Here is a 23,940-nt window from a genome sequence, read left to right as displayed (position 1 = left end):
GTGTGTGTGTGTGTATGTGTGCGTGCACGAGCAATTGTGTGTGCATGCCCACGTCTGAGAAGGTTAAGGGTGAGTAAGTACCCCACAGCTGTGTGCATCACTGCTCTCTTCCCTCTTAGCAGGTCTTGGGTCGGTGTGTGCGCGCCTGTCTTTGGGTGTGTGAGTGGGTGTGTGTGGGTTGGGGGCAGAATTTGTCCACCAGGGTAAGTGGAGCAGAAGAGGAGACGCCTTCATCATCGCTGCTCCATAAATCTTTCATTGGCACTGGCTGCTGTGAGTCAGTTTAGGAGATAGAGAGACTGGCAGCAGTAGTACAGGAAATAGCACCTAACTTCACATCTCGCATCTTTTTTTAGGAGGATTTTACCTGCCGCTGCGTATTACAAAGACAAGTAGACATGAGAGAGCGGATTTCAGTGTCTAAGGTTTAGATGAACCCTCACAGAACAATTTTCAGATCGTTTTTTTTTTTATTTTTTATAGACCTTCAAGTATCAATTACAGGTCTAAGCAAGTGGCTATGAATAGACTCTGGTAGTGATGGAAAAGTATGACATCCAGCGAATATCGAAGACTTCCTACTGTATTTCTTCTAGTCTGTGGTCTGATTAGCGACTTCAGGTGTAGACTCACGGCTCAGTCTCTGAATGCTTCACTCGTAGAAACTAAGGGTATTCTCTGAAGTGGTTGTTTTTTGCTAGAAATGGTTGGAGACAAAGATAAAATTCTGCAATATGGAACCTTTCCAAAGTCTTTAGGGAAGCACTCCTGTTAAGCACCATCCCACCAGCAACACAGGCCTTTTAGGACACATGTGTGCAGCAAACATACTTCAAATAGCACCTCTGGTACAGATGTTTATTTTTACCATTTAAAAAAGATATGTCTGTATTACAAGGTGATTTCCTATGATTTCGCTCTGTTTCCCTGTCAGGGGCATTCAGAGGTGAGCATCGTTTCCAGTTAGACTTGTTGTGGACAAAATGTAAAAAACATGCGTTAGCAGCTGTTTTCATCACCGTCCAAGCAACTATCTGGCATTCAGAGATCTCCAGACTTCAGTAGGCGGAGATCTCTGATGGCATTGTGAGTCTACTTGAGATGCGATACACTTGTTGTGGGTGTTTTTAGGGCCTGACAACATCTCAGCTGATATAAACAGATATCTGCATATGAATGATGAGCTCAAAAGCTACATCACTATCAGACAGCAGCAGATGGATTACATGATAGCGGCCGATACGTTTCTCTTCTTTATCTTCCCACATGGACTGTTTACCAGCATGGATCCAGACGCTCTCTCCAACTAGATCGGTCAATACCTCTGTGACTGCAAATGGGAACCAGAGTGCCTGCGGGTCCCTGGTCTGCAGGTCCTGCATTCATATGCAGATGTCTGCATGAAGAGATTAGGCAGCCTAAGAAGAGACACCTAAATCAGCCTCAAACTATTTCTGTAATCACATCTGTTTGATCATTTAAGGTCTGGAAAAAAAAAGTGAAAATTGTAACAGCATACACTCACACTTTCCCTGATAGTTTTCACACTACTCCCACTGTTCTGTCAATCACCAGCACCCCCACCCCCTTGTGTTTGTCTCAGACTGCACAAGTCAGTACCTGTACGATCTTGTGCAATCAAACACAACAGTGCTGTAATGACTATATCAATCCCGTCGATTACTTTTTATTCCCACTTTTTGTAGCATCCATTCCAGGCTTCAGGCCTCCCTCTGAAGTGATTCTGCAATAATCCATCCTGTATTTGACAAGTTAATTCATCAGTGGTACATCACTGCAGTGTGCATTGACTGATGAAGACTAGTCCAGTGTCTTAGCTTAGACTGAGTTTGTCATGAAACACAAACAAGTTTAATAAAGAACTTTTCTAAATGGTGACGTGATGAGTGAGTTAAAACAGCAGCTGTTGTAATAAAAAATATCCATATTTACCTCCAGTGTATCGATATTAACATAAACAAGGGAACTTATGAGGCAATGTATAACAAAGTAGTAGAACATGAGTCGGGCAATGAGCTGATTTGTTTGACAAAGGTAACTAATGATAATACGCAGAACTCACAAAGGCAAGACTTTAAAATAACAGAGGGGAAAAAAAAGGACAGACACAAAACTTGATCCAAACTAGAGAGGGAAAAAAAACAAAGTCCTAAACTAAGTCCATAACAGTGCAGATGGGACTGTTAACACTCACTCGTTAAAATTATGTTGAAAGGTTTTTCTGAATTAAATTAATTACATCTCATTACAGTACAGTCTAAAAGCCTCATAAAATCTGTCAGATCAGTAAGTGGTGGCTTTTTCTGTTTAATGTAACATTGTCCAATGGACTTGGTGGAGATCATTTTTCTGTATAGTAAAAGTATTTTTATAGTGCACTAATGAAACAAGATTGGTGGAGTGTCTTCTCCACTCTTTCTTCTTCTTTTTTTTTGCACTTTCATAACAACTAGATCGCATATCAAAGGAGTTCTGAAAATGTCTGATAACTACAGCATGATCTCCTCAGATTAAAGAAAAAATGAAAAAATTGGGCTTTTTTTAATGACTGGCAGGTTCAAGGCGTGACTGTCAACATTGAAGCGGCACTTCCTACAAAAAAAGTGTATTCTGCCTTTCAAGTACCCATGAATGTGTCCTGAGCTCACAAAGATGTTTTCACCTCCTGCATCATTTCCTTGCGTCTCCAGGATGCAGAAAGAGTCAGCCACGTGTATTTAGCTTGGTGCTAATGGCAACTGATGGCTAACAACAGAAGAACTGTCTAAAAACGTCAGTTTAAAAACTCCCAAACTCAAAGACTGCTTTGATCCAGGTTGTCTTTTTCCAGCCGTATGTTCAGTAAACCGAAAACACTCTGATTTAAGATATAAAAAAAAAAAAACTCAACCTGTAAGTTTCAGTTTGGCTCTACTGCCAACGCCAAATTGGGATTATAGTTTGTTTTGAGCTCCAATCAAAGTGTTTGTGGGTTACTGAATATACGGCTTGATAAAGAAGCTGTGGATTATACCAGACGATGCGTTTCTTGACCGTTCTATTATTGTTAGTCAGTTGCCATTAGCATCAAGCTAAATGTAGCCTCTGTGGCTGGCTCTTACTCTATTCTGGAGTCACAAAGACACCTATTTATTATCCTATTCCAAACACTTTGGATGTCGTTTAATTTTAAGTATGCTAGGAGAGGGGATGAGTAGCACAGGTGAAGTGTCAACTAACATCCGTGTTTGCTCTACTGATCAATATTAACCTTGATCATTTTTTTCCCCCAGTGTTGAGCGAGGAAAGAAGCCTGCTGCAAACTACACCATCAGCGTTACTTGTGCGGTTCAGAGACACCACCTTTGGGTCCTCATGTGCTGCAGCTAATGTTAGTATTCCGTTGTTGGTTTGCTTAAAACCCAGACGACACTGGGCGTTTACCACAGACACATATGCTACACTGCATTCCTGGGTTGCTGGGAAATGGAAGCATCTGCTATAAAGCCTTAATTTACTTGGAGAGACAGAACTAAGCACAGTGGTGACACGTGCAAAAAGAAAACTCAAAAACACGCTAATACATGCAGACAGATGCTTTAAAGTATTTGAAAAGACCAGAAGATTCAACGCAGTGCTGGGATTAAGCGCTTTGCTCAAGGGGTTTGCAATAGGAAATGGAAAACCTTCAGGCTTTTATAGTGACAGAATGAGATTATCAAAATGGTGAACATGTTGGACTGTGTTTTAAACAAAGCCTTGAAGCAAAATACAGCTCTGCAGGGCTGATGGAGGACAGCAGAGCAGAGGAGAGGAGAGGAGAGGAGAGGAGAGGAGAGGAGAGGAGAGGAGAGGAGAGGAGAGGAGAGGAGAGGAGAGGAGAGGAGAAAGGCGAGAGTTTAGAGAGGATTGAGGTCAAATAAAATCTGTTTCTACAGGTGATTTTGTTGCTCATATAGTTTTTGCCCTCAGGCTCCAGCATATATTTAGTTAAGTCCATAACCCAAAGGGGGCACACACACTTGTTTAACACTCCTGGGGACCTTCATTGACTTAATTCATCCCCCAGTGCCTCAGGCCTCACTCAGATGAGAAAAACAAGATGCTGAGAACATTGCAAGAGGCCAAGTGAAAGAGAAAATATGCCCTAAATAAAATAAGTGGATTGTGATACAATAGAATTTCACAATAAAACGGTTGCCTCCATATCCTGTGTCAACAACAATGATGGCGCTGATACACTTTTGTCCAGTGCAACTTTGCGGAACAGCCAACGGTTGATGCGCGCACTGAACACCAGCTGACATACGTATATCCAGGGAGTCTCCCTCCAAGCGGGGTGGTGGTGGTGGGGATATTGGGTGTAGTCTGTAATAAAGACTGCGATGGTGTTATTTTGGTTAATAAAGCTTGATGAGTGGCAGAATACATATAAAGTGGTTAATTGAGGGTTTTCAGTTTAGGGTCATGCTAAATATACTAGCATATCTTTGTTTCTATATGTAAAGCAACTTTCGAGTCATATGAGGCCCCCGTATCGATTTGAGGGTGAAATATGAAGCACTCGCTTCTTGAAATAATATTCGACTTTTACATAAGGACTGATTTGTTTTTCAAATCCTTTGCTTCTTTATTTTGGTACTGTATTTGGTGTTGAGACTCATGGAAGTAGCCTGGTGAGTTTAAACTTGGTCTGTGTAGCTGCATCTGGAACTCCAACACTAGAACCAGGATGAGACTTGAGAAAGCCAATCAGAACTGCTCTCCCGTCCCCCAACAATTATGCACCTTCTGGTTCTCACAGTTGATGACGCCACTGTTGAAACAGTGTTGTAGAAAGCAGCAAAAGTAACAAGCAGCAGGGTTGACGCCAGTTATATAAACGCACCTGGGACAGGAGTGTGCAGTTTCTCAGTGGTAAAGACATTTTGGTGGTTCTGGCTGGTTTTTGGTATGTGATGGTGTCACACGTTTTGGTACCAGACCAACTAAAGGTGCTGAAGTGCTCTGTTCTCTCGTAGATAGGAGGGGTTCCAGACGTAACTGGTCTCACCAGGCTGGCAAATGTAATGGCACAGGTACTGTCAGTAAAATCCCGCCACACATTGGAACACATCATCATCACCTGGGTTCAGTCCCAGCTCTCTATTTCCAACACGTCGCCCATTTTCTCCTCTTTCGTTTTATGAACTGCTGAGGGACTCAAAATTATAGCCTCAATCAAGCTTTTGTAATCTTTGACTCGGGGAGGTAATGGAGGTGATACATACCTAAACTACATGGCATATCATCTGTGCAATATGGTTTATGACCTCCATCAGATGAATACTGATGAGGTAAATTCTTCAGTGTTGATTATGTAGAAACTTCTGATGTAGGATTTATGGGGATACGTTCATTTAATGGAGGGTATTAAGCCGAGCTGTGATGACAGTTTCCCACAGCTATCCTGCAGCCATGTGCTGCATCATCAAACCCTTGCTCTGCTGCAGGCCATATTACACTTAATCATGAGTGAATCTGTTTAATTTGAACTTTTTGTAGTTTTTGGTTTCGCCTGCAGATGTTTAACAGCCTACACTTGTAGCCGTGGAGGCCACATCAAGACAGCGTTGCATGGCTTTTCATTTCCTTTCCCCATCAAAAGCATCTGGCTCTCACTTTCTTCTCCCTCCCTCTCTCTCTCTCTCTCTCTCTCTCTCTGCCCCCCCGCCTCACTCTTTGTTTTTTCCCTTCATTCCATGTGGCAGCCCCGGCATTCCTGAGCCCGTCTCGACAAGTGAACCAAACTCAGCACGTGTGCCGAGCAGGGGAACGTGTATATAGCAGCTTAATCAAAGTCAGCCAGTGACAGGAAATGTGACATGAGAGACACTTCGCAGGTGACAGTTTCCTTACCTTCACAGACTTAAAGCTACATTTGAATATCATTAGCTAAAGCTCCACTGTACTTCAATTCAAATAAAACTTCCATCAACTCAAACCTTTATTAATCCTATTCAAACCGTAGTTCCGGAAAAACACAGATTTAATCCATGTAGCGATTTATTTAAACCAGTGGTTCTCAACCCCCCCCCCCCCCCCCCCCCCCCAGAATCGTCAAGCTGCTGTTCACAGAATGATGAATTCCAGTTTAACCAGAGTGTTTAAGATGTATTTAAATAACAGCACAGTCAACATGAGTTCTTAAAGCATTAAAGTATAGTAAAATAAAGAACTACAGTCATATTACTGAAGTGACTGAGCCTGTTAGCATGTACAACTACAACAGCCGATACAAGCTTTAGTATAAGAACCGTTTTCAAAGATTTTCTCTTTCAGCTCATAAGTTTGACAGTTTTTCAAGTGCAGGCACTGTTTGACTCTCTCATAATAGCATTTTTGCCAAGATAAATGATATCACTTTTCACATGCGGTAGGTACTTAAACAACAGTTTCCCCTCTAAAAAGGAGACTTAAGAATTAATTTGTCTTGAATACTATAAGTATTACCGTGCCGTGCTGCAGGCTTTTTTGGTTTGGCCTCTGGCTAAAGTCTAATAATTGCTATTTTGCCTCTGGTGAAATAATTTCTGAATGCTAGAGGAAAGATTTTTAGATACTTTGCATGTTGTTTATATCTCATGATCAATTACTGATCAATGTCTAGAATTTTCCAGCAAAATCACACTAAGTGCACTGAAGTGTGAGATAAGTTATTTGACGTAGCGCTGAAATGTAGTTGGGCTGGACCTGCTCTTGCGGAGCTCAACTGAGCTGTTGAGGACTGAAGTAAAATGGTCGGATCAACATTGATCTTAGGCTAGCTGGGATCTGCTGATTCACACCATCACTTAATTAAAGTCAAATTCAAACTTGATTAATTCCACCGAGGCGAGTGTGTAGCTGTATATAATACCAGTAACTGCAGTAATTCCAATCCAATATCAACCTTAGAGGAATATACAGTAGTTACATCGGGTTTTGATTTATTCTGAGAGTTTGATGGGACGACTGGTGCTAATCTCATTGTCCAATTAAATAAAAAGCGTTCAGAGCACACAGGTTGAAAATCTGAGAAAATCTATTTATTGTAAAAAAGTTTAATGCTTGGTTAAGACCGACAAGTTCTATCAATGAACGCAAAATGCACAGCAAATAAAGGAAGCAGACTTAATTAAATCTGGAAGCTGCATTATCAGGGTCCAAGTAGATTACAAGCTCAGGTTCAGAACACACTGGATGCGGAGTAGAGGGAGAGCAGACAGTTCCGCCTCGGGACCGCCAACCAAACAACGCCGTTAGTCACTGGGGATCGTCGCTAAAACCTGTTTATTATAGTGAGATTTTGGGATCAATACGTGTCTGAGCTGTGAGCTGAATCTGCAACCCACCTGACATTTTCTGTCCCATGACCTAGCGGTTTGTGATAAATAGGCAAAAGCAAAATGGTTGCTGCCGCCTCAGTGTTTGGACCCCTTTTTGAATGTAACATGATAAATGAAGCATGTCCTCACACGTGTTTAAAAACAGAAGACAACAAGAGCGTATTTTCAATTATCAAATTCTCAAATTCAAACATGAACTGTCCTGCTGTTGACATTCATTCATTCTTCTTCTCCTAACTCACCCTTCTTACTTGTATCAACACCGACCCCTGCCACATCGGGCCTAAGCTGGGTTTTACATCTGTGGCGGTCTGGCAGGGTCACAGTGCAATTACACCCTTCAAACGCTGGTCGGCTAACAGCCGTCTGTGCTGCTGTGTTGAGTTTTTTTATCCTGTTCTTTCATTAATGCCGGCTGAGCGAAGAATTCTGTGAGTTTGAGCAACTAAACCTTCAACAACAGTTTAATTTACTGAAATAAATATGAACTCCAAAAAGAGCTCTGACCAGACGAGGAGATGTGGAGATGAGCAAGTGGAAATTTGATGTTGGGAGGCAGACCAGCCACAGCGGTGGCCGTCTGCGCTGACACAGCCGGCTACAGCACAGAGGTTTAACCACAGATGTATGAACTAGACTGAAACCTAATCCTTGCCTGAAACTAAACCAAAACTACCTCAACCCTAAAACCAAACCTAGACCCTTGAAAAAAAGAAATTTTGCCCCCACAAAGCCAATCGGACCTCATAGGTATAGAAAGCTCCCAGCTATCAGACCACGCAAAATTAGTTAAACCATAACACAAACGAACATAAATACACACGCACATCCCCTTGTGGTCTTGATTAGGTGGATCAGGGTCAGCAGACGCACAATTAAGAACACATACTCACACCAGTTATTAAAAATATATGCAAAGCTTTTACCCCCCCCCCCCCCCCCACACACACACACACACACACACAAAGGAACATAATACCCTGAGGCTGGAGGTTAAGCTACGTGGAATTTACATACAGGATAATCTCAATACTTTAATTGTGACACAAAAACCTCACTCACACTGCAGCTTTGCATTTGTGCCTTAAAGTTATTGACACATGGAGCTGCAGCTCACTGCTGAGTTAACTGAGACGAATGAACATTCATGTATCGCATTGTTTTGGCCCACAAAAAAAAAATCCCAGAAAACAGTGAGGCTGCAGTTCTAATATTAATCATCATAAAGTATCTTAACAGCTGAACTTTGCTGAGGCAATTACCAGTTGTCTTTTTTTTTTCCAATTTATTTAATTGTAAATAATTAAAGATACCTTCTGTAGCATGAAAAATACAAGATCAGTTTAGTTTTATTTGAAATGTTTCCAATATATGAAATTGTTGAGGCATCAAGCAGGTTAAATGAGTCGTGTAAATCCAATTACACTCATCGAGCCTCCATCGCACATCCGCCGCTGCAGACTAATCTTTGTCTCGGGAAACACAAAATAGGATGAAGCTGAATCAGCACACTGTAAAGCAGAACTTTCTCTTCATCAGTCTCCAGCTGTTAGACTGGTCCCCACCGCGTTTGAAAACCTCCTCTCCTGTCGATCCACTTCACGTTGCTGCCCGTTACAATGAAAACAACAATGTCTCCTAAAGTATCTGGTAATCTGCAGGGGTTTAAATGCATTTTGAACGCTGTGTTAATGGCATGTGACAGAATGCATTCAATGAGTTACTTCATCGTATTTAAATATATTTGAGATTTTTATGAAAAGTATAAACTTTTAAATACGGGAAAAGTTCGATATTTTTCTAAAATACTGTGTGCCGACATGCAAATGTGGCAAAAAAATGTAAGCAATGCCGGATGTCATGATCAGACGGCAGGGACGCGATGGCACTGCACATCTATACCACATTTATGTAGCATGAATCAATAGGAACTGACTTAGTGACCGTGATGTGACATCACACTTATTGGAACATACATCTTAAATAAGGCTCTCCACCACCATTCTCTCCATCCCTCCATTTGCTCCAAAATCCCTTTCCTTTCATCCCTCCATCCGTCTTCCTCCTCTCGTCCCTTCCCAACTCCTGCTGAGATGAAAGTGAGTCATACAGGAAGTGACCCGTGTTACCAGTCTGTCTCGTTGTAACTGATCTGACCCTTGACCCTTGAGGAAGTGACTCACGCTGTACAGCGCACACTTTGAGCAAAACTACTGCCCTTATACTGCGATTGCATAACATAAAATGTGAGATCAGTGTTATAAAAGGCAACATGTATAACTGCCACTCTAACAGTCACTCACGTGCCCCGGGTCTGGCCCGGCTCTGCCATCGCACACCACATCAAAGCGGCTTATTGCTGAGCAGTAAAAGTGGCGCAGTGGTTTGAATTTATTCCCTTCAGTTAGACGTTTATTCACGGCTTCCCTTTCTTAATGAGAGCCTTACAATAACCCTGTCACTTACTGCGGCAAATTACTACTGCCTAAATGAGGGGCTGATGGCCCGTCTGTGCGCGCTTGTGTGTGTGTGTGTGTGTGTGTGTGTGTGTGTGTGTGTGTGTGTGTTTCCATCTCACACTCTCTTCACCATTTAAGGACACCTGTATGTGATTTAACGTTCTACATGACCTTCCTCTCAAAGTACATTTCTACCTTTTACTATCCACCAAAAAGTGAGGGGAACCCACAGTTGTAACGATGAAAGAGAGGAGAGAGATGGAGGGATGAGAAGGCAGTAAAATGGTAATGAAAGGAAAGAGGAGGGGGCGGTGGTTGCAGAAAAGGGCAGAAACAGAAAGAAAACTGTGGAAAAAGAACACATCTTCAAGATGTAATCTACTTCTAAGTATCTAATAAATCTGGTGTTCTTCTCTCAGTGATTTTTTTTTATTGTACATCTTCAGTTTCTCACAAATGATTAATAATAATTGATAGACACGTCATTTACCCTCCATTGTCACAAAAAGTACATACTCTGCAGTTTTGTAGCAGTTTTTCTGACAACAAGCAGAACCACTCAGAAGTCTGCTCAGCCTGCACATCAATGAGGCCGTTTCCCTGCAGCTTACATCAATTCAATATCACCCAATTATTCATACATAACTTTACTGCAAGTACAAGAAATGGAGATAAATCCTCTTGAAACTGCAGAATGTAAAATCCTGAATCAATTAATTAATGAGTTGTCTGATTAAATAATAATCCACAAATGTTTACCCAGAATATTTTTGGGGGGTGAAACTTCAGCGTAAGTGGCGTTAAAGTTAATGCAGAAGCAATGCCGTCCAGTGGGTTTCTTGATGTAAATCTAAATCTTCATAGAGTTCACATGAGATCGATGTGATCTGTGATGGATAACGATGAAGAGGCAGTGGAGTCAAGTAGGTGGAGTGTAGGAGGAGAGGAAGAGCTAACAACATTACAGCTGGACTACGGACAACATGTTGCTCCTGGTTTATTGAAGACATGAATCTGAAATGAATTATGAGTTAGTAGCTGCTCAAAAATCTAACCTCAGCTCAATTATCTTAGACCCCAGACCCTCCAACTCAGTGCTGAAATTTCGTAATTATGGGGCTGCGTGATTGTGAACGAAATATCTACTTGGGATTTTTTTTTTGGACTGATATTGCAAGTGCGATAGGATTTGCAGAATTAGCGGGAATGTTCGTTTTTTGCGAGATTATTCAATATTTCATTGAAAACTCATTTAAATTCATAATGTCGGGATTTTCATGGGGATCTGTATCAAATAAAAATATTCCCTTAAGTCCGCAGAATCTGATGTGTCAGCAGGAAATCTCTGCAGGACCGCAATATTTCATTTGAATCGGTGTGTTTTGTTTTGTTTTTTTTACACAAAATTAGATTGTAAAAATATTGTGCCTTTGCTAAAAACCTAAATTACAGTGTGCAATATAACAATTTCAATTACATCTGCGGTGCTAATTAATATCAAGATAAAACACTGTGCCGACGTAAGAGCTACTGTATTTATTGTCCAAGATAAACAAAGAGATGCAGCACAGAGGAATATTCAACGTACATGCAGAAGGCCGAGGAAAACCAAGAGACAAACGAAGAATGTGAAGTAGATGGGATGTGCAGACAAACAGTGTTTTGGGTGAACCGTACCTTCTTTTATACCACAACCAGACTTAAAATACTTGCCCACAGTCCAGCCCTGTCTGCTGCCAGTAAGTGTCTGTACATGTGTGTGTTCACATGGCACCAGCTTCACCCTATAATACTATAATTCTATGTCATTTCAGAGGTAAAGGCTCTTAAACTAACTACTACTTTAACCGCCCATCACTCAGTCTGTAAAATAGCACAACACGTGCCAACCGGTGTGTGCTGTGCTGACAAAAGTGTCTGACTGTGCAAATTTGCGCAGGTGTAGCTAATTCTGAAGGGGGCAAAGGTCACAGCAGCTATTTCTGTCAGCAGGAATTAGCCCTTATTTACATACAAGCAGGAGATTGTGTTACTGTGTTGTGTCGCCGTTCCTGAAAAATAATGAGTGCCTCTGCAAGTATACGCATGCTGGATTATAGACGGGAGTAAAAAGGAACAAATATGTACCAACTCAGTGAGCGTGCATGCAATTCCCTGTGAGGCAAGGTCAGCCTGGTAGATGTCATGCTGTTAGCTAAGAACTGCTAACACATAGATTAACCGGCCAGGATTAGCAGGAGATTAGACATCAGCCCCTAATCCAACTGCAGTGTTGGTGGTGATGGGAAGGTGGCAAACAAGAAAGTGGGAATATATGAACGTGTGTGTGTGTGTGTGTGTGTGTGTGTGTGTGTGTGTGTGTGTGTGTGTGTGTGTGTGTGTGTCAGGAGTGTTAATAGGGGCACATCCGAGGCAGATTGCTCATCAGAGGCAGACTGCTCGTCCCTGCTCTTTCACAGCAGGGGGCATCAAATCTCTGTGGGCCGGGGAACATTAGGCAGTAGCCGGAGGTCAGGCGTTTCCAGGTCAAGTCTTCAACGTCAGATCAGTGGAGAAACTGAAAGAGTGTGGCAACAACTGGCTGATCAGGGCTGCTGGGAGGTCAACCACGTGGTTTAGGACTGAAGAGACGAGAGAGTTGGTCATTTGATTTAGAAGCTTCAACTAAAAATAAGATAGAATCAGCCCTCTGTTAATAGACACAAATAATACGTTTGGGAATCTAAAATAACCGGCTCCTGCTCGAGTCACACTCTGGAACTAATAATACTAGATATCGTTTCAGATTTGTTATAAGTAGTTCTTACTTCTAATCATAGTTTCAGAAATACGAATAGACGCCCACATCTCAAAATAGTTCTGTGACTCATACGGCGCAGGTGCATCATCAGCTGTTTTTCCAATAAGTGGTGGTAACTGTTCTGGGGCGGCGGATGTTTTATAGCTTTAGAGGTAAACACACCAATCTGTTGAAGACTTGACTTATTTTCTTGCAAATAACCCTGGCATACCTCTCAGCCTCAGCTGTGCTCTGTGTTAAACGTTAATTTTACTTCTAAATTATGATGTAAGGGAAGTTCCATTAGAGTGAGAGGTGAGAAGCTCTGGAAAGGAAACTAATGATGTGAAATCATCTCCCGGTGAAGAGAAGCCAGCAAAGTATCTTGAGCACAGTACAGATAATAATCCTAGTTAGACAAATTGCATGATACCAAGATCTTTTTCAACAATAAAATGTAACAAATCGTGTCTTTCTGCCTCGATGTACATTCACAGAAATTATTTTTCATTCCTTCCTTGGTGCCTTTGGGCAAAAAGGCTTGGTCTGAAACTGTGGACAACTTTAGTAACTCATACATAGACCCCTTGGTGTATCACCAGGATATGATCCACTTTGTGTCTTCACAATTTTATGAGCAAAGGAGGGTTTTTTTATGCGCTTCGCCACCACCATCAAATAAACTTTGGTCACTCCCAGCGGCAAACCATCTAATAAAGCAGAAATACGATAAAAAAAATGAAGAAAATAACATGAAAGAACCACTGAGCTGACACTCAGGAGGTTAAAATGATAAAAACTACCAAGGAGACTGGCTGTATCGGGCAGACACACTGAGGCTCATAAACACGGCGGGCATGCGTCAAGTTTGTGGATTTTCACAGCAACATGTCTAATTATAGGCTTCTGTCTGGGCCTCGCCATCACACACACAAAAAACGCATGAAAACACACACACACACACACACACACACACACACACAGTGACGAAGGCTGCGGCTACAGCCATAGCTCACTGGCTCTTCATTAACTATCTTTGTGAGATATCCAGGAGGAGCCTGACAAGCAGATGTTAGTGTATGTGTCAAATTGCAACAAATCATCTTACCGTTTCCATGAAACAGAGCAAACACTTGACTTCAGACGACAGCACGAACCCTTATTGATTTGACCTTTTCAAGACACAGCTCGGCTTTAAAATCAATTATCTGTTCACACTGCGCACGTTTCATTAGAGCAGTGCCCTCCATTGTTATTGGAAACTGGCACCAAGTGTGTTTGTTTTACCTTGTGTAGAAAAAGTCGATACACCTGCCATGAACACAAGTTCCATACACTCTAGATCTTCCTCTGACTGTTGACCGATCATCTTTAATATGTACTGTATGATAAAGTGAGGAATCTGCATATTCTTTTTCAGATTTTGTATATTCATGTAGAAATTTGTAGGGCTGGCCCCTGAAAGTCACCGGTTCGAATCATCAAGCGAGAAATGACCAAGTTGACTGGAATCCTTCGAGTGGAGCAGTTGACAAGCTCAGACTTTCCACTGTTTCCTCCTTTAAGTTTGACTGCAGTATAATTTCTGATCATTTGACCCTGGACATCAGGAGATGTATGCCGTTGCTGCACTACGGTGCTGTTTATGAACAATTGAAGCATCGTTTCCTTGAGAAATGGAATGTTTAATCTTGATAAACTCTGCACTTTGGCTACCTCATGTTAAGCTGTTGGGGCCATGCACCACGAGCGCTGCTAACAGGTTCTGGCAAGTGCCAAGGCATGCTAAGTTCGCTTTCCCCATTTTCAGTACATCTCACATCTCCAAAGCATCTCATGTTTAACCAACACAGAACCTTTCGAGTCAACCTCATCTTTTCTCGCTCACATGAGGCTACTGCATGACCCATCAGCAACAACTGCCTGCTTGCAGACAGCCATGCTAGCAGCGAGGCCAAGCTAACATCAGGGTTCGAATTAAGGGGGGGCCAATGGGGGCTTAGCTCCCATAGCTAAAGTCTCGGCACCCATAGATAAGAGCCCCTGTGGGGGTCCCTTTTTCCCGATTTTTTTTTTTTTTGTGTGTGTGGGGTTCCTACTGCCCATAAATTGTTTCATGTGTTTTTTCTTTTTTCAATTTTGATACAGCATTTAACTTCATAATATTTCCCTTCCCCCATTCACTTCTGTTTAGCGCGAGTGCTCCATTCAATGCAATGAAGCTTTATTGACACAATTTGTCAGACCACATTAGCGGTAGCGAGTAGACGGTATGCCACCAAAAAGACCGCGACCAAAAGGGACAACAAGCCTTGAAAATTTTGGCTTCACAAAAAAAAAAAATAAAACAAACAGCATCCAGCACGGCAGCAGCTGACGACACCTGCTGCGGGCTGGGCACTCGTGCTGCTCCTGGACCCAAGAGGTTTTGTCCTGCATTTATTTATTGTTATTTATTGTTATTATTTATAAGTTTTATAAAGTTATTATGATTTACAAGCTGCTGCATGTTTAATTACCAAAAAAGTCGTTTTTGATTTATATGTACAGAGACAGTTCAATAAATGTGCACAATCTTTGCTCTCATATATTTTGTCTCATTTGTAAAATGAAATTGTATTTGATCAGATACAAAGAAGTAAATATCATGGCATTACACTGATATCAGAGGTGAGTGAGAAAAGGAAGAAATATTGATGGTTAAGACTAGAGTAAGACTGAGTGAGGACATCACACAACAGTTCAATCCTACTGTTAATTTTAAAATAGATATATTCTCTAAAACTGGCTTCAAATGGTGACAATTTCGGGAGAAAAAGGTAAAAAAGTTTTTAAAAAAGGGACCCCAATTTAGACACCAAATGGGGACCTATGGGGGCCCAAAAATTGGCCCCCATAGCTCTCTGGGTATTTTTGGACCTCTGGCTTGCATAATGCCCCCCCCCATCAACAACAGCCCCACATCACCAAATAATCCCAAAATTCGCCACCAGCTCAGGTGCCACTGCTGAAGATAAACATGAGATGTACTGCAGGACGTTTTCAGGAAACCTTGTTGAGCTGGCACTCCCAGTTAGCAAGCTAGCTAGCTAGCGTTGCTCGAGTACGGTCATGCAAATTCGTGAGAGTATAAAAGAAATGTGTACAGGAATTTGAAAACATGCAACATGGCCTTTGTAATACCCATGAAAACAGCACATTTAGCCTCAAGAGCTGGAATAAAACATAATTATTCATTTCCACTAAAGGTGAAAAGCTCGCAAGCTCTTAACGTGTGACATTAGAGGCTAACAGGCTGAGGTTTAGCCAATGAATAAAAAAAAAAAAGTTCTTTTATACTCTGAGGTTTTTGAAACATTTTCAAGACCAACTTTTTGGTTCACTTAGCAATTGGTGTTTGTGCTGCTGTATCATAATTTGCAGTTAAGAATTACAAGAATTATTCCTTGTAAGACCCAAGTGATGGAAGCAAGTCACTCAATGGAAGCAGCTCTGCACTGGCACGGCCGACTGCAAAGGTTAGTGAAATGGAAAGCAGGGCACTGTAATGCCTCCCTGTACACTCTCTAACATGTAGATAACCACTGAGGAGACCGTGCTCGTGTCCCTCTTCCCTGAAATTACAAACCACAATGCATGACAGTTAATATGAAGAGCTGCCAGCTGAAACGCAGGGTAGCACACTAAGCTGACACGTCTCATCCACCCCTGTCGTCTCTATTCACTGTCATGAGAAATTATTCAGAATGTTCCAACTTTAGCTGAAGAGAGCTGCTGTTTAACTTAGGGAAAGGATTCATCCTCACCAGATGATAATGAATGTCACCCTCATATATTTAAATTGTTTGCGGAATATGAATGTATCAGTTAATTAATGTCTTGTTCTCATTATCAGTTAATCTTGATTAATATTTCTATCTTTTGATCTGCGAGAGAGAACAAAACTACAATCTCTACAGTTGCTATTTTATGCTCAGCAGTTGGGTAGCAGTTTAAATCCAAAGCAGTTCATTTTCTCTCGATAAAATATTGAAGCTAAAGATACCACATTGCGTTTTCGTGCCTTAACAGGGTGTACCTCTCACAGCAACTCTGACCTTTGACTACCAAAATCTTTTTAACGCAACTTATGTGAGATATCATATGATTGAGAATGTGACCAGACGTTGTCTACATGTGAAGTGCCGGTGACCTTGACTTTTGACCTCCAAAATCTTTTCAGTTCATCTATGAGGGGGACATTTGTGCCAAACTGGTACAAATTTTCCTCAAGGAGTTTCTGAGGCATTGTGTCCATGTGGCAGGCGGAGTTCTGGACAACCTGAAGCCGTAGTGCCTCCTGCCCAATGCTATCGCAGCACTGAGAAACTTTGTTTTGTTCAAAATGTCTTGAACATGGAATCAGTCAACATTTTGTTGCAGATTAATTTCCTGCCAAATGAATCACAAATTTAAATTTGATTTGCTCTGAGCAAAAAGAACAGTAAAACCGGTTCTACACCAGTTGTCACTGTTTGATGCGAGTTTGTCTTTTATCCAGTGGGCACAGATACCCTTCGCTTCAGTCCACTCATACAGACAGTCAGTGTAGTGCGCACGGGCCCTTGGAGCATATTTAAGAAGAGCACTGACTCATAAAGCAACCACAGAGTCCACCACATCCCACAAACAACTCATCTTTCCATTTGGAAAACAGATGGACACTAGAGACGAGGAGAAGATGAGAGGATGGTTGGGAGGCAGAGGAGGAGGGGAAAGTAAAAATAGGATGTGATAAGAAAAAGGAAGTAAACATTTAAAAGGAGAAAGGAAACAAGGGGAGGAACGGGAGCAGGGGAAAGGGAGCAGGAGGAATGCAAATGAAAAGAAAAAGAGGTTTGCAAAACGATTCGGGTTTGCACTGCATTGATTTTTGCTGAAAAGATTGATGTTGAGGCATCGAACGGTTTGTGCTTCTGCTCCTCAGCCTTTTTTCCAGACACACTGCTATTATATGAGATGATCATGGGGATTCAAGAATGTGACGAGTGCATTCATCGCAGTTATTTGATCATGTGGCAGAACTGAATCCTCCTGGGCCTCTTCAAACTTTACTATGAAGAGCACAACATTTAACATAAGTAATTATTGTCTGGTTGTTTAAGGCCACATGAGAATATTTCTGTAAATGAATCTTGGGTGTAAAGTGGATATGATGGTGCATGACATTTTATTACTTAATTTTAGGGTGTCAGAGTTGCTGCTCGTGCATGTTCACGTGGACGTCTGTTGCACTGATATTCTTGGGGGAAAGATGCCTGTCGTTTAGCAGGAAGCTAGGCTTGTCCGGCACCATGATTCCCTCCCTCTGCACAGCCCTGACTTTTTAGGGGGTTTGAGGTTGTTGACCAATTACGTCAACTGTGTTGTCCCTCAAGATATGATAACATGCTTCAGCAACTCCTTGTTATCCAGGAAAGCCACTTTCTCTCATCAAAGCTGTGGTTGTTTTGTATTTGACACCTAAATGTCTAGGACATGGTAGCTACAATGTTAAGGTTCACTGGAATTAGGGAGCGTTTGCACATGGAAGTAAATCAGTTTGATTGACGGCATTTATAAATATTTCCTGATGAGGAATAAACTCTGCTGTCATGCCTTTGTGAAGCAACATTACGCAGCATTTTATTTTAAGCTGAAAGATTTTACACCGTTTTGATGTGCCTCTTTCATCCCTTCTCAGAGCTCTGCACATCCACCTCTGCACTTACTGTATGTAACTTGAGCAGAACAAACTCCTGCGAGCTTTGGATTTTGCTAGAGGTTAGCACACAATTCTCACAACAGGAAACAACGTCAATAGAGGAAAGAAAGAGGATGCAAGGAGAAACCTAAAAAGAGGATTTTATATTGTATACAACTGCTTTGGGCCCTAATCATGTTTCCCCTGCTCTCTCAGTCACTCCCAGTTTTTTGTTTTTTTTTGGTCAAATTAGTTCTTTGATATTAAATCATGTTACAAGAGTGCAGAACTCTGCCAATTCTCAAAGCAACAGATTTGAATGCAGCAGCGTTCTGTCAGCAGGGGCCGTTCAGTACAGCTACATGATGCTTCCTTAACAAAAGCGTGAGAGAAATTGATCAAGCTTGGAGAACAGGAGCCGGTACCAGGCCAGCTGAAGCTACACCCATCCTTTATGAGTGGAAAGGCAATAAGGAGCCTCCACCCCTCCTCACATCCTCTCTTCCTTCTCGCCACTGTCTCTGTCTCACTCTCATGATGCTGTATCAGACATCATGAAAGATTCACAGCATCGCTTTTAACAGATCTCACCAACCAAGCCCCCTGCCTGTCTCTCTCTCTCCCAGACACACACACACACACACACACACACACACACACACACACACACACACACACACACACACACACACACACACACACACACACACACACACACCTGCATGCACACACCCCTGCACATGGATCTGTGTCTGCCTAGAAAAACAATGAGATTGAAGCAGGAATAAGACAAACAGCGCAGGGGAAAGGGAGGGAGAGAGAGGAGAGGAGGGAGAGTTAGATTGCGTGTCTTTTCTTGCGTGTGTGTGTGTGTGTGTGTGTGTGGACTGGGTATTCACTTGTGTGCTGTGAGTGCTTGAATGAACATGTGATGTGTGACAGATGACAGATAGTATCAATTTCCTCTTGCACACACATACACAAATGTTCATACATGCAAGGGGTCTGCAGACACTGCAGATCCGAGGCAGCATGACCTGATGTGCAGCTGTCACAGTCAGTTGACGTATATCCGTTGTCAGCCTTGAACATAGCACATTGTTAAAACTGTCATAAGGCAGTAAAAGATGCATGTAAACTCTAGTTTTTACATATAAAACCGCAACATGTAGCATTTTCATCAAGCAAGGACAGAGTTTATTCACTACTGCCTCAACTGTGCACACACACACCACATTACTATGGTATAGCTAACTTTAAACTCTCATCACACTCATGCTCTCTCTTTAGTCTTGCAACTCAGGACCAGATTTACATTTTGCATTGGTGCAAACCTTCTTTTTAGTGGTAAACTACTGTCATATTTACTGAAGGTGCGTAGTTAGAATAAACACTTGAAGTGTGGGTGCTTTTCACCTCATTGCACATGGATTTGTGGGAATTACCATTTCAGAGTGGGAGTATTTAATGATGGGCACAACCTGATTTATTGAGGTTTGCGGAGGGGCAATTTACAGCCAACTGCACCACCATTAATGCAAAAAAGCAGCTTAATTTTTCAACTGACCTGGCTGGAACAGAGGAAGCACCGCAGAGCAGAGAGAATGCTGATGTATTTACATATTTATTGCACTTGTAAATCTGTTGCAGAGAACTGCTCTGGTGCCATGATGTGTCCTGAAAAAGCCTGGGTATAGGAAGGCACATTTTTCCATTGTGTGACCCTCATCAGAGGTGCAGGTTGTGCTGCTGTTGGTAGATTGTGTTAATGGTGAACTGCTGTGTCTGTAGTCTTTGTCATCTTCACTGTTTTTGGATTACAACCAGATTTGCACAGCTTCGTAAATCTGACTGCCATTCAACTGACACGGGTTGTCCCACAGCACCAAATCAGACGTGTTTGTTTTGCACGATGAAGTTGAAATAGATTTCATCCCTGGGAGATATTGTGGAAGCTCTTGACTGGTAACCAAACCTGTAAAGTATCCTAATCTGGATGTAATCTGACCTACAACAAGAAGTATCACGTTAACCTCTGACATTTGAAACACACAGCTTCTCTTCCTCCTCTTCTGTGTTCTTTCAACAATTCAATATGTAGGCTGCACAACACAAACGCGCACTAGTGTCAAACCTAAGTCCCTTCCAAAACTAAACATGAAGCGTGCGGGATATAATAGTCTCGCTCTTTCTTTGTGTATTCTTGCGCGTCATTCGATCACATGGGTGTGTGCCGCCCTGCACAGATAATGCATGTGTGAATGAAACTAAGCGTCTTTCCTGGTGAAGGTGTTGGCTTTCAGTGACTTTTAAACACACTCTCCCTCACACACACACACACACACACACACACACTATGGGACAAGCTCATCTTTAACTATTGACCATGCGAAGGCTACAATGTGTTGAGTTAAAAACGCTCGCAGGCACAAAGACAGACTGGCAGACAGCAGGAAAGACGACTTCCCATTCACATGGCGTTAAACCTAAAGGACAATAGGTGAAAGCAGGGAAATAGAAGAATGGAGCTTTTTAAACGTAGGAATTTAGAGCATTTGCTTGTCATATTATACTCTGCTTACTTTGGACTTTTGATAGTTATCAAATCCATGAACAAATCAGTTTCCACACCCTGTTTATGCCTGATAAACACCTGACACCTGATAAAGATATAGAATCATTTCAACTGGCAACATGTTATGCTTCAGGTGTTCTAAATTTTTTTCAAAATAAATCCCACTGTTTGTTTGTTTTTTTTAGTTTGAGTCAGAAAAAAGTCAGGTATTAAAAGATGGCCTTAAGTGATCAACTAGCTGATCTTCTTAAAAGTTTTGCAGAGAAACACATTCCTCAAAATACACTATCACACTGATCTGACATACATTCATCCATCCATCCATTTCAGGCGAGAGGCAGGGTTCACCCTGGACAGGTCACCTGTCCATCACAGGGCCAACACATAGAGACAGACAACCATTCACACTCACAGTCACACCTACGGTCAATTTAGAGTATCAATCAGCCTCGTCCCCTCTTGATGTCTTTGGACTGTGGGAGGAAGCTGGGGCTCGAACCCGGAACCTTCTTGCTGTGAAGCGACAGTGCGAACCACTGCACCACCGTGCGGCCTGATTTGACATTCTTCTCTGAAAATTCCAACTGATTCTTTGAAATGACCCTGTGAAGGCCTGGCTCGCTGTCAAGGTTGTACACTGGCGAGCTGTCCAGGATGGACGCCACCTCTCAAGCATCTAGGACAGGCGCTATCTCCCTGCAGCCCCGGACAGGAGGAAATGGCACATATAGAGAACATATGATGGATTTTCAATATGAGGGAATTTGTTTGAGAGGTTATATTTGTCAGCCTGTGAGGGCCGAAGCGTCTTTCCTGGCACTGTTGTGCACTTTATAAAATGCTAATCATGAGCTGCTTGTGACTGGCGCCAGCTGGGCCTTGTCTCAAATATTTAGGAAAGTGTTTGTTCCTCACATGCACAGGAAGGCCACAGGGCTGCAACATCTGTGCATCTGTTTACTGCACTGACTTCTGAAACCAGAAGGGCACTCGTGGACCAGTGTAAATGAAAATTATTTCCCATTTTGTTGTTGCCCTGACAGACAAACACTGAAGCACTGAAAACAAGCTCAGCGGTGTAAGAGATAAGGCAAACGAGCGTGTTGTGGTTTAATTTGTGTGCAGTTTGCCTTTGAAGAGAATGTCTTGTCGGTGCTACACATCAAAGAGTTCCCCTGCGAAACACGGCAGGAGGAAATACTGCATGTTTTGACTTTTCTTTTATCCAATACAACTTTCATAGGAATCCCATTGAGATTCGGAATCATATTTGTAACGAAGAGCTACCCAGGACGGGAGCATCAACACTAAAACTTCATCCATAGCTCTGTTCTTCAGAGGAATTTCCTCCAAACAGCACGGAGAGAAGAATACCACACTGATACACCAGGAGTTACCCTACTCACAGAAGAAGACGCCAGCAGGAACTCTGGCCACACTGACCGTCGTGTGTTGAGTACATTAAAAATGCTGATGCATCAGTGTGTGTAAGTAGCTTTTTAGGGCTTTTGCTGCTCAACTTTACATCCAGTCAGCTAGTTTAGTCCTGTTCCCAACCTGGGGGTTGGGCCCCTCCCCACGGTGATAAATCTCTGAGGTCATGAGATGAAACAAATCTGCTGTGGGTTTTTGGACTTTTCTCTAATCTTTTTGATCTGTCTGTGCGAGCGAGTGTGTGTGTGTGTGTGTGTGTGTGTGTGTGTGTGTGTGTGTGTGTGTGTGACAAGTTGGTTTATTTAAACGGTTGCTGAAATGAGCCAAGCAGGTGAGGTGAGGTGTGTGTGTGTGTGTGTGTGTGTGTGTGTGTGTGTGTGTGGGGGGGGGGCCTCTCTTTGGCTGGCACTTGACAGGGAGCCCCGACTACACGGTGATATCACCTTTTACAAAACTAATGGTTGGAAACAAACACTAATTATCAAGTTATTTCACGGCAAACGCTCACAGAGGAAGCGGTCAGATCACTTTAGTGGAGTGAAAAGCACCAAATTCACCTCTTACTTAGGGATTTACTTTGGTATTTAACAGGAGTACAAATTCTAAAGTGCAGGATCGGATCAGTCCTCTCTGTTTTCTTTGTGAAAGTACAAAAAAAGCAGCTTTACCAGGAAGCCACGCCAGTCTTCCTGCTGTGCAGTCCAATAGAGAACAGACACTGTTTTAATACTGTCCTGTCTCACTCACCTCTCTGCTTAATGTTTAAATGTTTCTCAGGCTGCTAATCTCTGTTACATCATGAAGTCTTGTGTCCTATAATCAGGAATAAAACTGAATCTTTTTTCTTTTTTCTTTTTTTTGCCCAGTAAGTCAAGTAGAAATCTGTTGCACAACTCATGAAAACATTGTAACAGCAGCAGAAGGACAGAAATGTGTCTGACCACACATCCACACCCATGAGTTCAAATACACAGTTGCACCAAATAGTGTTTACACCAGGAGTCCAGGGTCGACACTGACATCCTCCAGAGTGACACAGACACAGGAGTGCAGAGGAGTCTCTCCCTGAGCGGAAAAGAGAAATTTATCAACCTTGGATCCCTGGGAAGAGAAAGATAGAGGAGCCCCTGTTCCGGGGAATTCTGCTGCCTGTCGCCATCTTTCTCTTCCTATCCAGTTGTCAGCTTTGATTATTTCTGGGAAGGAAGAACTCTTGCTCAAATAACTGGAGCAGATCAAGGTCCAAGTGACTGAAAGACTGTTTTTCATCTGTCAATAAAAGATGAGTCTTTAATGGAGAGGAAGAGAGCAGGTTGTGTCTCCTCCTCAGCCGTCCAGCAGGCATCGACTGAGACCTTGAGTGACTCACTTGCTCTGTCTCTGTCAACCCCGCTGTCTCTTCCCTTCCTCTGTCTGCCCTTGTCTGCTTCTGTCCACATGTTTTCACCTCACTCTTGTCTGTATGTTCCTCTCTACTGGTATCACCCCCCCCCCCCCCACACACACACACACACACACACACACGCACGCACACTGTTTAATATCACACAAGCAGTTTCATTGACACATAAAATGACCTTCAGATCGCACACACACCCAAGCAC

General features: G+C 42.3%; 1 protein-coding gene across 2 annotated transcripts in view; it reads right to left on the bottom strand.

Moving 5' to 3' along the window:
• Nucleotides 1-23,940, bottom strand: part of gpc1a (glypican 1a) — a 37,549-nt gene that overhangs the window by 11,774 nt on the left and 1,835 nt on the right. The window lies entirely within an intron of this gene.

Source organism: Aulostomus chinensis, chromosome 14 (assembly GCF_037954235.1).
Source record: "Aulostomus chinensis isolate RoL2024-O1b breed Wild chromosome 14, RoL_Achi_v1.0, whole genome shotgun sequence".
In the NCBI taxonomy this organism is placed as follows: domain Eukaryota; kingdom Metazoa; phylum Chordata; class Actinopteri; order Syngnathiformes; family Aulostomidae; genus Aulostomus; species Aulostomus chinensis.
This window is presented reverse-complemented; position numbering and strand designations above follow the sequence as displayed.